At 36.0% G+C, this 14,110-nt stretch overlaps 1 protein-coding gene across 1 annotated transcript in view; it reads left to right on the forward strand.

The window, feature by feature from the left end:
* The window catches only part of ZNF804A (zinc finger protein 804A), a 271,182-nt gene that overhangs the window by 156,956 nt on the left and 100,116 nt on the right, over positions 1-14,110 (forward strand). The gene's annotated exons all lie outside the window — the stretch shown is intronic.

Below are 14,110 nucleotides of genomic sequence, written 5' to 3' on the forward strand. Positions count from 1 at the left end.
TTGGCAAATATATTTCCACACATGATATCTGAAATTTTACTACCTATGTTTTTCTCTAGGATTTTTGTGGTATCATGGTTTATGTGTCTTTTATCTATTTTGAGTTTATTCTAGTGTATGGTATAAGTTGGTGGTCTAGTTCCACTTTTTGACAAGTGCCAATCCAGTTCTCCCAACATCATTTATTGAAGTGACTGATCCCATCTCAGACCCATTGAAATGGATAATTAGGGGGTTGATCCCATAACCTATGGTTTAACAAGCTCTCAAGATCATTCCAATGCATCCTAATGTTTAAGAATGTCTATTTTTTAAATTAAATTTCACCTTTCTTTACACCTGTGTCAAACTTTCTACTACATCTATTGAAATGAAATCACAGAACCATGTCAATAGCAGGTCTGGGATGGGATCTGAAAAACGTCTATAAAGTTTCCAAGTGGTGCTGCTGCTGCTGCTCTTCTAGGGGCCACATTCTGAGGGTCATTGTCATAGCAAACATGGAGGCATATGAAGGAGTAAGTGTTCAGTCCTGGAAATTGGAGCATATTTTATAGAATTCAAATGCTATTATTCTTAGACTATCATTACCTTTGTATTTACACATGAACTTAGTAATTATAATGCCATTTATACAAATCGAATGACTCCTAAATGAAGATAAAAAATTTGCACATGCAGATTTTTAGCACTATGTAACAACTGTATCCTGTAGTCTATATTAACTAATGATCCTCTTTTAACTGCATGCACGTAAACAGAAACAATTAATTATGATTTACATGATGAAGAATATGCTGTATTTAGGCTTTATGTTTCAGATTTCAGCTATTCTACTCTTCTCTGATCATGCTTTTATGCAAATACATGTAGTACCTCCCTGTTGTGTGCACCACTCTTGCCCTGCTTCACAGCCACTGAATGTTCCTTTAAATTGGCAGGGAATGACCTGAACTATTTGCACACTCTCTTTGCAAGGTTTTTGTCTTCCTGCATTAAGACATAAGCACACTGCTGCCATCTGGTTTATGAACTGTCTATCTAACTTTATGACTAAGAAATCTGTAACCCAAATGATGGAGGATTTAGGGAAAGAACAATAACAAAAGTACATGGGAGGTTTTTTTTTTTTTTTTTAGTTCCCTTTCCTTTCACAATAGAGTGCAACTTCTTCTCAAACCCAAACTACCTGGAGTACTATAAAACCCATGTTCTTGTATACTCTGGTAAGACATCGCTCAACGTTTTGTACTATAGAGTGGGTTATAAGATTTCCACAAATAGGTTAGAAATAATACCAACAAGCGTAGTTGCAAAAACATTAGTAACCATATACTGTTGTTCATCTCCCTTTAAAAGTGTTTTTTTTAAGTGCATGAGGAAAGAAAATGATTAATTCACTATGTAATTAACTTTTTGATAAATATGTATGTTGTTTGTGAAGCCACTGGGTATATAGTTATTTAAAAAGGCAAAGTTACTGTCTCAAGGATCATACGCTGTTTTTAGTAGAGAAAGACAGATAATAAACAAGTAACTTAACATGAAAAATGTCAGAGAGTTCAAGTAGCATAATGTGATTGCAAGTTATTTAATAGAAACTCCAGATTATCATTGCCAAATATCTCAAATTGACACTACCTGAAACAAAAGAGATAAAAAAAAAAACAACCACTTCTGCTGAGAAGAGAATTGTGGGGAACTCTTTGGCAGTATCTAAAATCCTGAATATGTGAATATGTTTATTCTGTGACCCAAAAATCACATGTGTAGATGTATTCCATAGAGATATTTGTGTGTGTCTGCGTGTACTATGTCCAAACATGTACATGACTATGAATTTTCAGAGCAGCATAACTCGGTCACTGGAAACAGCTCTCATTTACTTCAACAATAAAATACAAACCATACTCTGGTATATTCACACGGTAGGACACGGAACAGTGATGAAGATTACGGATGCTGCACACAAGAAAACGCTACACAAAACCAAATGAATCACAACCATGTTGATCACTGGAACCGAGGTACAAAATGCACTTAAACTCTGTGATTCCAGTTAAATAAATTGGCTGTAGCAGTAGGCAATACTTCCAACATGTTAGAAATGAAGGGGTTGGTTACCTTTGGTGATGGGGCTGCGATTCCTGGGAGGGGAGAACGGAATCTTTCCAGATGATGGTGATCTGTTGATACATAACAAATCATCACAGATTCAGTGGGTTAAAAAACCTTAGTTTCTGTGAGTCAGGAGTCTGGTCAGGGTTTATTTGGGTTCTCTGTTGTGTCATCAGGCCGCACTAAAGGTGTCAGTGAAACTGATTTCTCATGTGCGAGATCACTTGGGAAAAGTGATCCTGTGTGCCACCTGTAGCTTCTTACTTAGCATGTGGACATTTTCACGGATAGTTCACGAAATGGCTTCTTGCTTCCTCAAGGCCAGTTGTAGAGTGAGAAAAACTCTAGCAATATAAAGTCTTATAGAACATAATATAATCACAGGAGTTGACACCTCATTACAGTAACTGTATAATGTAACCAAAGTATGAGAGTCACATCCCACCACCTTTGCCATATTACATGGGTTATAAGCAAGGCAGATGTCTCACTCACTCTCCAGAGGAGGGGGATACACAAAGGTGTGAAAACAAGGGGACAAAGATCTTTAGAGGACACTTTAGTGTCTGTCTGCCACAATGGAAGGTTCTATATTTTTACTTGTTATTGTCCATTATTCTATATAAACAGAGGTATTACAATTACTTCAAAACACGGGTTTATTTAGATAACAGCTTTATTGAGATATAACTTCTGTGATGCCCACAGAGTTGTGCATCCAAAACCACAATTAATTTCACAACATTTTTTCACCCCCTCAAAAAATCCAGATCCACTAGCAGTCACTTTTCTTCCTTCCCCACCCAAGCTCTAGGCTGCTACCACAGTTCTGTTTTCCATCTCCAGAGATACACCAGTTTTCTGGAATTCTCATGTAAATGGAATTATACAATATATTGCCTGTTGTGATTTATTTCTTTCATTTAGCATAATGTTTTCAAGGTTCATTTGTTCTGTACTATGTATCAGTACATCATTTATTTTTCATGACCAGATAATATTGCATAGTGTAACTATATCACTTTTCTTGTTCCATTCATCAGTTAATGGACATTTGGGTTGTTTACACTGTTTGGCTTTTATGAATAATGCTGCTGTTACATTTGTGTACAAGTTTTTGTGTAGACATATGTTGTAATTTCTCTTGAATGTGTACCTAGAAGTGAGATTTCTGAGTCATATTATAAGTCTATATTTAAACTTCTACGAAACCGTCAGACTGCTTCCCAAGGTGCCGCATCATTTTGCATTCACACCAGTAATGTACAAGGGTTGCAGTTTCTCTGTATCCTTGTCAACTTTTGTTATTATGCTTCTTTTTGATTATAACCTGTCTAGTGGATATGAAGTAGAATCTCATTGTGTTTTTAATCTGCATTACCTTGATGGCTGATGATTTTTTTAAGTACAAATGTGTTTACTAGGTGAAAATTTATAAAGTTATATGCTCATTATTGAGCTACTTCTCTGTATATTATAACCCATTCAGTTATTTTAAAAAGAGTCACTGGTGCTGGGCTGTGATGTGCAGAGAAGCACACAATTACAGTTCCTCAGGCTCAGCTCGTATGAATGTGAAGCAATTCTTTCAGTTTTTCTGAGCTGTGTCATCAATTCTCCTTCCAACCACCAACAGCATTACCTCACCTCTGCAAAGTGAATACACTAATACAAACAGAGTTCTTGCTGAGTCATTGCCCCTGGTCTCTACTCCAGTTCATGAGTCAGTAAGATGAAGAGAGAGGAAGAGGGAGTGAAGAAGAGAGACAGTGTACTAGGAACCTATATTACTACCTACCAACTAGTAATAATTAGGAGGGGAACCAAGTAGCTGATTAAAGCTAATAACTATAACAATGTACTATGAAATAGAAAGAGTAAGCAGAAAATACCATATTTAAGTTCAGTACTAAGTGTTAACACAAAGTAAGGAGATAAGTGGCAGAATTTAGGGAGATATTGATAATTCATTTAAAGTTGCAAATATATGCACACATTATGCATATATTAAATCTAGAGGGAGAGCTATGTCAATGGAAGTGAGGAAAATACTTGCATAGTCTACTGTACTCTGTAGATATTTATTGAAAGCTGTTTGTCCTGTCGACTTTTCTGAATGCTGCCTTTCGGCAGTAATTTGGGTATTTGGCAAATGTTAAGAACATGGTATTACTTTTCTTAGGTAAATGCTACGAAGAACACACAAATTTAATTCTATGGCTTCGTTGGTTATGGTTAAACTGCTTTTTGATTATGAACCTTAAACATGAGAAAAATATTCATAATTATCATCTATCTTTTGGTAACTGGTAAACTAATTCAGTGTCAATTAATGTCAAGGTTGTCAAATGAAAGCCTCGTATACATCATATGTCTTACTCCTGTGGACATAAAGAAAGAACATATGTTACAATATGCTTCTTCATTCTAGGAATATGTAGATTGTGTTTTAAAAATGTCTTGCATTGTAGGTGATTCCTGGAGGTGTAGAGCAAAGTGAATCCAGCCAGGAAAGAAGTAGAGGAAGTAGAACTTTTAAAGTATTTGTTAATTGGCTTGGTCAGAGATCTTCAAAGGGAAATCTTCCCTCATTAGCACATGCTCGAACTTTAACACTTCTGGTTTTTACTCCGTCTGCTGTCGGTCGAATGTGCTTCTGTGTACTCACCTTTCTCAAGCCCCTTTTCTGCAGTTTGTGAAGGTAGTTTGTTTGCTCGTGAAGAAGAATAAATGGCACATGTTTTATCATTTAGAAAGGTTTTTGAAGAAGCTAAGTTTTATTTTTAATTCTTTTATTCAAAATACTTCCTCTAAGCGCAGATCTTACATCAGATATCAGCAACATACTGTCTTGATTGAGGGGATATTAGTGAAAAGGGAAAAGGTCAGTGAGTAGAAAGACGTGTGGAGCAAGTCAAAGAGTGAGGAGCGAGAGCTGCAGCCCGTGCCTTCTGGAGGTCAGTAGCATTAGGAGTGATCTCGATCATGACTTATAATCAAAAAGAAGTCACCAGGTGCTACAAGGAAGAGATTGATTATTCTCACTCTTTCTTTTAATGCCAGATTTTAATTTTTGCATTCTGCATAAATATGAAATAAAAATAAAAATCACCATAGTTATTTTATAACATAATTGCCTTAGTATGTATAAAGGAATGGTTTTAAGATTGTTATTTCAATCTCTATTTATTAATAATTCCTTCTGGTTCATTGTAAAATATATGTAAATATGTAATTGTGAGCAGGTCTAACATTTATAATTTCCTCAAAAGTCTCTAAAATCATTTTTGAGCTGTTATGAACTTTAAATATGTATTTAGGCAAAATTTCTAAAATATCACCTACATTTATCATTTTAATTAACATATTTTTATTAAATTTCTTGGGGTGACATTGGTTAATGAGATTATGTAGGCTTCAAGTGTACAATTCTATGATACATCATCTGTATACTGTACTGTGTGCCCACCACCCAAAATCAAATCTTCTTGTCACCAAATATTTTGACCCCCTTTACCCCACTCTCTCCACTCTGCTCCCCTCTGGTAACCACCACACTGTTGTCTGTGTCTGTGAGTTTTTGTTTGTTTGTTTTTTGTGTTCATTTATTGCTTTCAGGTTTATATCCTGCATGTGAGAAAAAAACTCATACGGTTCTTAACTTTTTCTCACTGGCACAAATGGCAGTATTTCACCTCTTCTTACAGCTGAGTAGTATTCCATTGTATCTATGGACCGCATCTTCCTTATCCAGCCCTCTGTCGAAGGACAGTTTAGTTGTTTCTATGACTTGGCCACCATCAATAGTGCTGAAATGAGCACAGGGGTGCATGTATCTTCATGAATAAGTGTTTTCAAGTTTTTCAAGTAGATTTCCAGAAGAAGGGTTGCTGGGTCTTATTGTGACTGTATTCTTAATTTTTTGAGGAAACTTCATACTGTTTTTTCATAGTAGCTGTACCAGTTTAAATTCCCACCAGCAGTGAATGAAGGTTCTGTTTTCTCCACATCCTCCCCAACACTTGTTCTTACTTGCCTTTTTGATAACAGGCATTCTAATAGGTATGAGGGGTATCACATTATAGTTTTGATTAGCATTTCCCTAATAACTAGTGAAGTTGAGCATTTTCATATATCTGCTGCCCATTTGTGTCTGTTCAGGCACATTTTTTTAATTGGATGGTTTGTTTGGTGTTGAGTTGTTTTTATATTTTAGATATTATCCCCTTGTTGGAACTGTTGTTTGCAAATATCTTCTCCTATTCGATTGGTTGCTTTTTTATTTTGTTGGCAGTTTCTTTTGCTATGCAGAACTCACAGGGTCTTTTGAAAATCGTGTTGTTTACAATTACCTAAAAGTGACAGGTTATTTACCTAGCGTGGAAAGCCATGATACGAAACCACGGTAAACGCTAAGAAAGCAGAGGCTCCTAGGTTTTGTAAAATAGGGCCATGTTAGTGATGGTCATTTTCAGAAAACATCACTGCTTAGATACTGAGAACGCATTATTCTCTACATCAGTCTTAACTGCCTGCTATGAGACTGTAGAATGGAGGCTGACACTTCTAGGTTCTAAACTCCTAAATTAGAGAAAACAGTATCGTTTTATATTAATCTCATGCAAGCATGAACTGCTGAGGTAGTTTTAGTAAATACTTGTACAAGGAATTTTCTTCTTTGGGAGTTAGGGATATTAGTAAAAAAATGTTCTTTTCAAATTCTCAGGCAACTTTCCTCAGGTTGCTGTCTATAATTTAATTGTGCACACAAGCTTGACTACTTGGTATCTGTAATGACAGGGCGAAGGATTTGTACTGCTAAAGCATTTCCTAGCCATGGAGCAAGATGAAATTGCACTAATTCTCATTACCAATTGAAAATGGGTAAATGGGGTGGAGGAATAGAAGTTTGGATATGACAGAAAATCTTAGCTAAGCTAGGTATTAGTATTTCACGGAAGAGTCACCAAATGCAAAAATTATAGAACTCTAACAATTGTCCTGAATTTCTCTTGGAATTATTATTACTGCATTTCATCATAGTTATTGATGGTGTTTACAAAACATATAGAACTAAGATCACTCACTTTTCTGCAAATATTTATTAAGCATCTTCTCTGTACCAGGTAATATTTTAGAGAACACTGAAAATACAGTGGGAGAATAAGAGAGACAAATTATTCATGCCTTTTGAAATAAGGGAAATTTGGGAGACATACCTTCCAATGTCATAAGAGAAGCAAAAATCCCCTGAAGATAATCTAGAAAAATGTAATTAGCTCACCCATTACTACTGTTTAAAGCCCCCAAACTTAATGAAGTTGCATACTAATCTGTATATTGATCCAGATGGAACTGATAACCCCAAAGATTAGAGTATGTGGTTCTATTGGACATGACTGTTCCTGTAACATTGCCTGGCTTTGTAAATGCTGTTTGTACCGGTTAACGGTTGTTCCCTGAATAATTAATGAGTGAAATATTATTTGACACATGTTTATTTTATATTAGGGTTAGAGTCATGGTTTGAACTTATTAAATGTTATGTTTTGATCAATGAGACACCTAAAGCTATGGTCAACAGTATCCATAGTTCTCTCCTTGCTTGCTTACCCATATGTAAGAGAGAAAAAAGAACTTGTGTGATTTAAGGATTATTGCAGCACATTTGTGGGAGATGTTGACACTTGGCTCTATTTTTATTTTTATTCCATTTGTTGACTGATTTCATGGGACATCCTCATAACCCAAAAGACACCTTGGAGTGTTTTCACCCTCTAAACTGTAATAATCTCTGATTCTACATTCCGCACTAACCTGTTCACATAATAACTGGCTGGACCAGTAAATGTACCAACTCAGAAATCTTAAAATCATTTATCTGAATTTCTGCTTACAGGTTTTTATCCTTCAGTGTCTCAACTTACGCTTCTACCATGTCTGATTCCGAACCTCAGAAAGACTTCCGGACCTTACTTGATTTTGTTCCAGATTTTTAGCTGTTATTTTATGTTATGTTCTGTTTTGTTTTGTTGGTCTGTATGGTTATATATGATGAAGCATCTGAACTTTCTCACCATCACCTTAGTTCCCTTGCATTACTGTCTTTACCCCATACCAGGTGATAAGACCCTGATCCTGTACAATTACTGCAGTCGCTCTCTCTATGGCTTTTTAAAGGAAGCTAAGCCCTATTTTATTTTATTTTATTTTTAATATTTTATTTATTTTATTTTTTAGAGAAGGGTAGGGAGAGAGATAGGGAAGGAAACATCAATGTGTGGTTGCCTCTCATGCACCCCCTACTGGGAACCTGGCCCACAACCCAGGCATGTTCCCTAAACTATAAATCGAACCAGCGACCCTTTGATTCGCAGGCCGTAACTCAACTACTGAGCCACACCAGCCAGGGCTAAGCCCTATTTTAAATACAAAACAAAAAAAATAAATAAAAAGTCATATAACTATTAACTTTTTTGTTTAGACTAGAATCCAAATAATAGCCATGCATTTGTTGATATGTTTCTTAAATTTATTTTAATCTACAGTGTAACTTTCTTTTTTCATTAATTAATTTATTAAATAATTTCATAAAAGGTGTTTTATGTCTGTTATTTGCCCTACAAAGTTTCCTGCAGTCTTTTTTATTTGTCCTTTCTGGATGGATTAATGTATTTCTGTAGTGACATTTAACATGGGAATCTGTCCAGTGCACTGAGAGTTTGATCTGCAGGCTTGTGGTTCAAGATGACTTCATCGATCAGTTCTCCTACCAGGAGATGCTGGGGTGGGGTGTCCTTCTGTGCTATAGCCATGCATGACGACCGCCTGAACGTATCAACTAGTTACAGGTTTCGAACGGCAATATTCATTACTTCCTCCTTCATTATAACACTTTTAAAAAGAAAACTTTCTTCATCAGCTGTGGTGCTACCCAGAGGTGGTTCACACAGGAATGGCAGAACAAATGCAACATTCTTTCCCTTTATTAACCACTTTCCAAGAAAGTAATGATATGGTCTCCTTGCATCCTACCAAGGGATGATAGGGGTGTGTGTGCTTATTATTATGAACTCATAAATGTATGCACATTTGATGTGTTTTAACCCACTGGAGTTTTTATGCTTATATTTAAATCTTTGGCCAGTGGGAGCTTCTTTAAAATGGCTACTGAGTCCTTTGATATAATGCTGGTCATATTTGATAGCTTTCCTGTTATTATAATAGACTACAGACTTATTTCCAGGGCATTACTCATAGAAATAATATCTATATACCAAATTCTGAGACTTCAGTGGTGCTGAATGCTACTGGATATTTTAATAATTGTTTCTCAACCTTTAAATAGAGAGAGTTTACACCTATGTTTTGAAGCTTCTTCTCTTTTGAAAATTAAATAGAACATACATTTGTGCCGATAGCTCTAATTCAGCTTCAGACCTACAGAAATTTTTACTTAACCTTATTTAAGTTAAATATTCAACATTAGCTACAATTTTTTTAAAAAAAGGAAACAGTAAAATTAGTTTGCTTTGATTTGGAGGAGGAAAGTATCTAGTTCTAATAAAAACTGATAACCAATTTTTTAAAATTTCCTTTCAAAAATAAATATTTCCAAAAACTCAGCCAGTAATTTCCCAAAGAAATTATGATGATTAGTTGATTAAAATATTAGCTAAATTCTTTGAATATATTCAATGATTATTAAAATATAATCAACTAAACAGCATATGGTGGTATATGTGATTAATTATCCATTTATAAATTTGTAATCAAAGTAGTGTGTTTTAACAGATTATGTTAGCTTCTCTGCTGTGACTTTTCCTGTTCAGTTTGGAGGAATCTGTATTCAGATAAAAAATATCCACCCTTTGTTTCAGATTGATTTCAGCATCACTCCAAGGAACTGTGTCAAAGCTCTGATAACTCCTGAGCATTTTCTTGCTTTGCCTTCAGATAAAAAACTTTTGACATGCACTAAAAAAGTAGATATTTTTAGTTATAATTGTTACTTCCACATTATATAATTTGTCATTTGATAAATATTATTTTAAAAAATGTTTATCCTCACCTGAGGACATTTTTTTCATTGCTTTTAGAAAGAGAGAAAGGGAGAGAGAGAAACATCAATATGAGAAAGAAACAACAATTGGTTGCCTCCTATACGCACCAGTTCAAACTGGATATGAACCTGCATCCCATTTGTGCCCTGACCAGGAATCAAACCCAGAACCTCCTGGTTACAGGGCAATGCTCGGAACAACTGAGCCCCACTGGACACAACTTCCAGGACCCACTGTTCTTTGTAGCTGCTAGAAAATTGTCTCAAGAAAGCCTAACAGTACCCTAATTTTGTGGGATATCGTGGGAATAAGTGAAAGTCTATCAACGCACTAACACATACCTGCCATGTGATTATAAGATAAAATGGAGCAGGATAAGGGAACGAGAGGGACTAGGTTACGGCTTTACTGTAGATGGGGCTATCAGGGCATACTTGTTATTTATATAAAACCTTCATAATTCTGACACCATTAAAGAACATCTCAAAACTGGCAAAAGTCTGTGCTAGTAGATAGGATTCCTTCTAGTTAATGAGAAACACTGTAGCCAGAAATTTCCTTTAGGGAAAACCTGCTTTCAAGGCCACACCAGGCTTTCTGTAACAACATGCTTCTACATACAGTCATTAATGACACAAACTTTCTGTGAGTGCCTGTAATGTGCTGGACACTGTGACAATGCCTTCCTCAGTCATCCTGAATCCAAGAACCTAGGTCCCAAAAGACTTGGATATGCTTTAAGAATTCTCTTCAACAGCAGGTTAAGTGCAAATGTAACTTAATGAAAGGAGAACTAAAAAGATAGAGATTTGCATTTCAAGCACAACTTTGGCCTTCACTCAAACTTGAACTGCCTTTTACTATTTTGCTTTCCTTGCATCTGAAATTCCTCCCTAGGAGAGGGCCCATCTTCTGAAATTCTGAAATGCAGACAGCTTGTGTACATTTCAAGTAACTGTAGCAGCTGAGAGACATAAATTCTAGGAAGTTTGCCTTGGATAGGTGTTTTCTATGTTCACCTGCTCTTCATGGGAATTCGGAAATGTCTAATCACTTATCCTTAGAAATTAGAAGTTCAAGACACTTAGATCTCACCAGTCAAAATATACATTTTGTTTTTCTGAACTATAAGGGTTTTAAGAAACCAGAAACATCATTGTAACAAATGAACTCAGAGACTGACTCTGCATTAATTTATCTTAATGATTTAACAGACATTTTCTATTACATTTTGAATGTGTTTCTCTCTAATTTTTTGTGCAATAAGGTACAACTAGCTACTCTTTTCCTGAGGATAGAATAACTGTTAAATAATATTTAACAGATATTTAATTGAGTTATATTTTCCTAAAATAGCACACATTAAAAAAAACAGGATTAAGTACCATATTAGTAAATTTCAACTATTAATGATATCTTGCTTCTACCACACTTGTTTAAGTGCTCATTCAGCGTTAAGGAAAAACTTTAAAATGTTCTCTGAACAGTTGCACTATCTAAATTCCTTTGGGCCCCACACTCTACCTTGGCTGCTTGCAGTCGAGTTGCTGTGTCAAACTGGGCTTGTCATTGACTAACTCTTGGTAAGTATTGCATATGGCTTTAGCTCACTCTAACTTACGCTTCGTTGCATCCCGTTTGTGTAAGAGAAAACATCTCTGTAATTTTCCGTTTTCACAATCAGAACAGAAAGGTGAGAAACAAAAGATTTTGTATTAGTTTTCTAAGGCTGACATAACAAAATACTATGGACTGGGTAGCTTGAACAATAAAAATTTATTTTCTCAGAATTTGGAGATTAAAAGTCCAAGATCAAGGTGCGAGCAGGGTTGGTTTTGCCCTGAGGCCTGTATCTTCCTGTGCAGATGGCCATCTTCTTCCTGTATCTTCACGTCTGCTTCCCATCTGCACCTCATTTTGTAAGAAAACTCAGTCACAATGGATTAGGCTCTACCCTGATGTTATTATTTGACTTCATTTCTTTAAAGGCCTTATCTCCAAATACATTCACCTTCTGAGATATGGGAGTTAGATCAACATAAGAAGTTGGGGCAGGGTGCACAGTTTAGCTCCTAACAGCTTTCATGTATAATGAGCCTCTGACATTTCATTTTCCAATAAGGAGATTTTCTTTGCACTGGACTCTTCTCTTTCTATTCGTGTTCTCTGAGATTTAGAACAAGGATAAAAGTTGTATTTGCATTGATCCCTCAGCCCTACCCCCTCTCATGCTCAGGTTTGCAGTCCTGTCCATTCCCCCCAGTGGGATTTCAAATTTGTGTTGAAAGATTTTTAAATATATAAGGTGGCTTATAGTTTAATATAAAATAGGCACTTCTGTATTCTATTTGTTAAATTTTAAGTACCTTTTAAATTATAATAACAATGGGAACTAAAGATAATGAATTTCTAAGCAGTACTTTTAAAAAGCAATAGAAATCTTATAATTCACTGAGTGACCATTATAAAATAAACTGTAAGTTTTGTTATTTTTATATCCCTCCCTTTTGCTCTAAAAGGGAGGAAGATAAAGTGTTACATAAAAGCACTTAAATGCAATAACCGTTTCTTTGCCTTTCTATCTGCTTTATGTTTTCATATTCTGCTCTTTCTCCCCAATGATTTTCTGATTTATCTCTGAATAGGAAATTTTCTCCTGAATCAGCTTCTCTAGTTTTTCCTGTAAACCTCTAAGATCATGCTTTAAAACATTAGCATGTTTTTAACTCTGACAAAGACGCATCTCCCGCAGGTTCTTCACCGCCGCACGTCTAGGCTCCGGGAGTCAGAGTGTCCTTTATTTCTGCACTGATACCGTCACTGTTGTGTCTCCTGTGTTAGGCACAAAGCTGTCCCCGCCCAGGTTGCACAGGGGGGTTTCTGAGTTTGTCAAACAGCAGGTTTCCTCTTCACCAAGGCTGTATTGCCACAAGAAGTCCTTTTAAGGCGATCACCTCATTTAGATGGAGTAAAGTATTGCATGTTTCACAATATGGTGGGGACCAGCGTATCATTTTTCTAGTTCTCTTTCAAAGTATTGATTACTAGTGAAATTCTTATCATAAAATCATCCAGTTTGGTTATTAGAAAGTTATGATTGCAAATACTCACAAAAACACACAAATGAAAAGTCGTTCATTAAAAGACTACTATGCTTCATGTCTTACATTGGTTCAATACACTTGTGGTAATGTGAGCTATGTTCTCTTTTCAGCATTAGAGGCAGTCTTAACCTAAGTGCCCCAAGACGACAATTCTAGAAGAATGTTGGGTTTTAAACTTATTTCTATCAGCCACAGATTTTGCTGCATGAACTCTTGCATAGATGCTAGATCGATAAATGACTGATAGATACATCTGACATTTCTAGGAATATATATTCTATGTTCTATATTATTATAATATAAATTTAGAGCAATCTTATTAAAGTTCTGCTTGGCATACATTTCTATCTCTTTTATTTCATTCTCCTTTGTCATCTCTGAAATAGCTTCTTTTTCTTTTCCTTTTTTTCAAAGACAAAATGAATATTTTAATTAATTTCAGTAAAAGATATAACATGAATTTGGATTAGAAAACATGACAATGAGAGGTTTATTTTTTCTGAAATTGCAAGGAAAAAAAATAACCCTTAACAGTTTCAACAATAATTTTCTGGATCTTTCTCTTACATCAAAAACTATGTATCTTCTCCCCAAAGCACTTGCTCTGAGAGCCAACCCACCCTCCTTGTCCCCTCCAGCTGGGACAGGTCACCTCCCTGATCCCCACTGTGTGGGTGCGGGAGACCCTGGGCTCTGACAGTGGGCAGAACACAGCGGCCCCCAGAGCCCCACCCCCAGTCCCCATGGCAGGGGCCACAAAGCTGGCTTTGCTTCCACTGTCTCAGAAAGAAGGAGCCAAGAGCTGACCCTCAGCACAAACCAAAG

Source organism: Desmodus rotundus, chromosome 2 (assembly GCF_022682495.2).
Source record: "Desmodus rotundus isolate HL8 chromosome 2, HLdesRot8A.1, whole genome shotgun sequence".
NCBI lineage: Eukaryota > Metazoa > Chordata > Mammalia > Chiroptera > Phyllostomidae > Desmodus > Desmodus rotundus.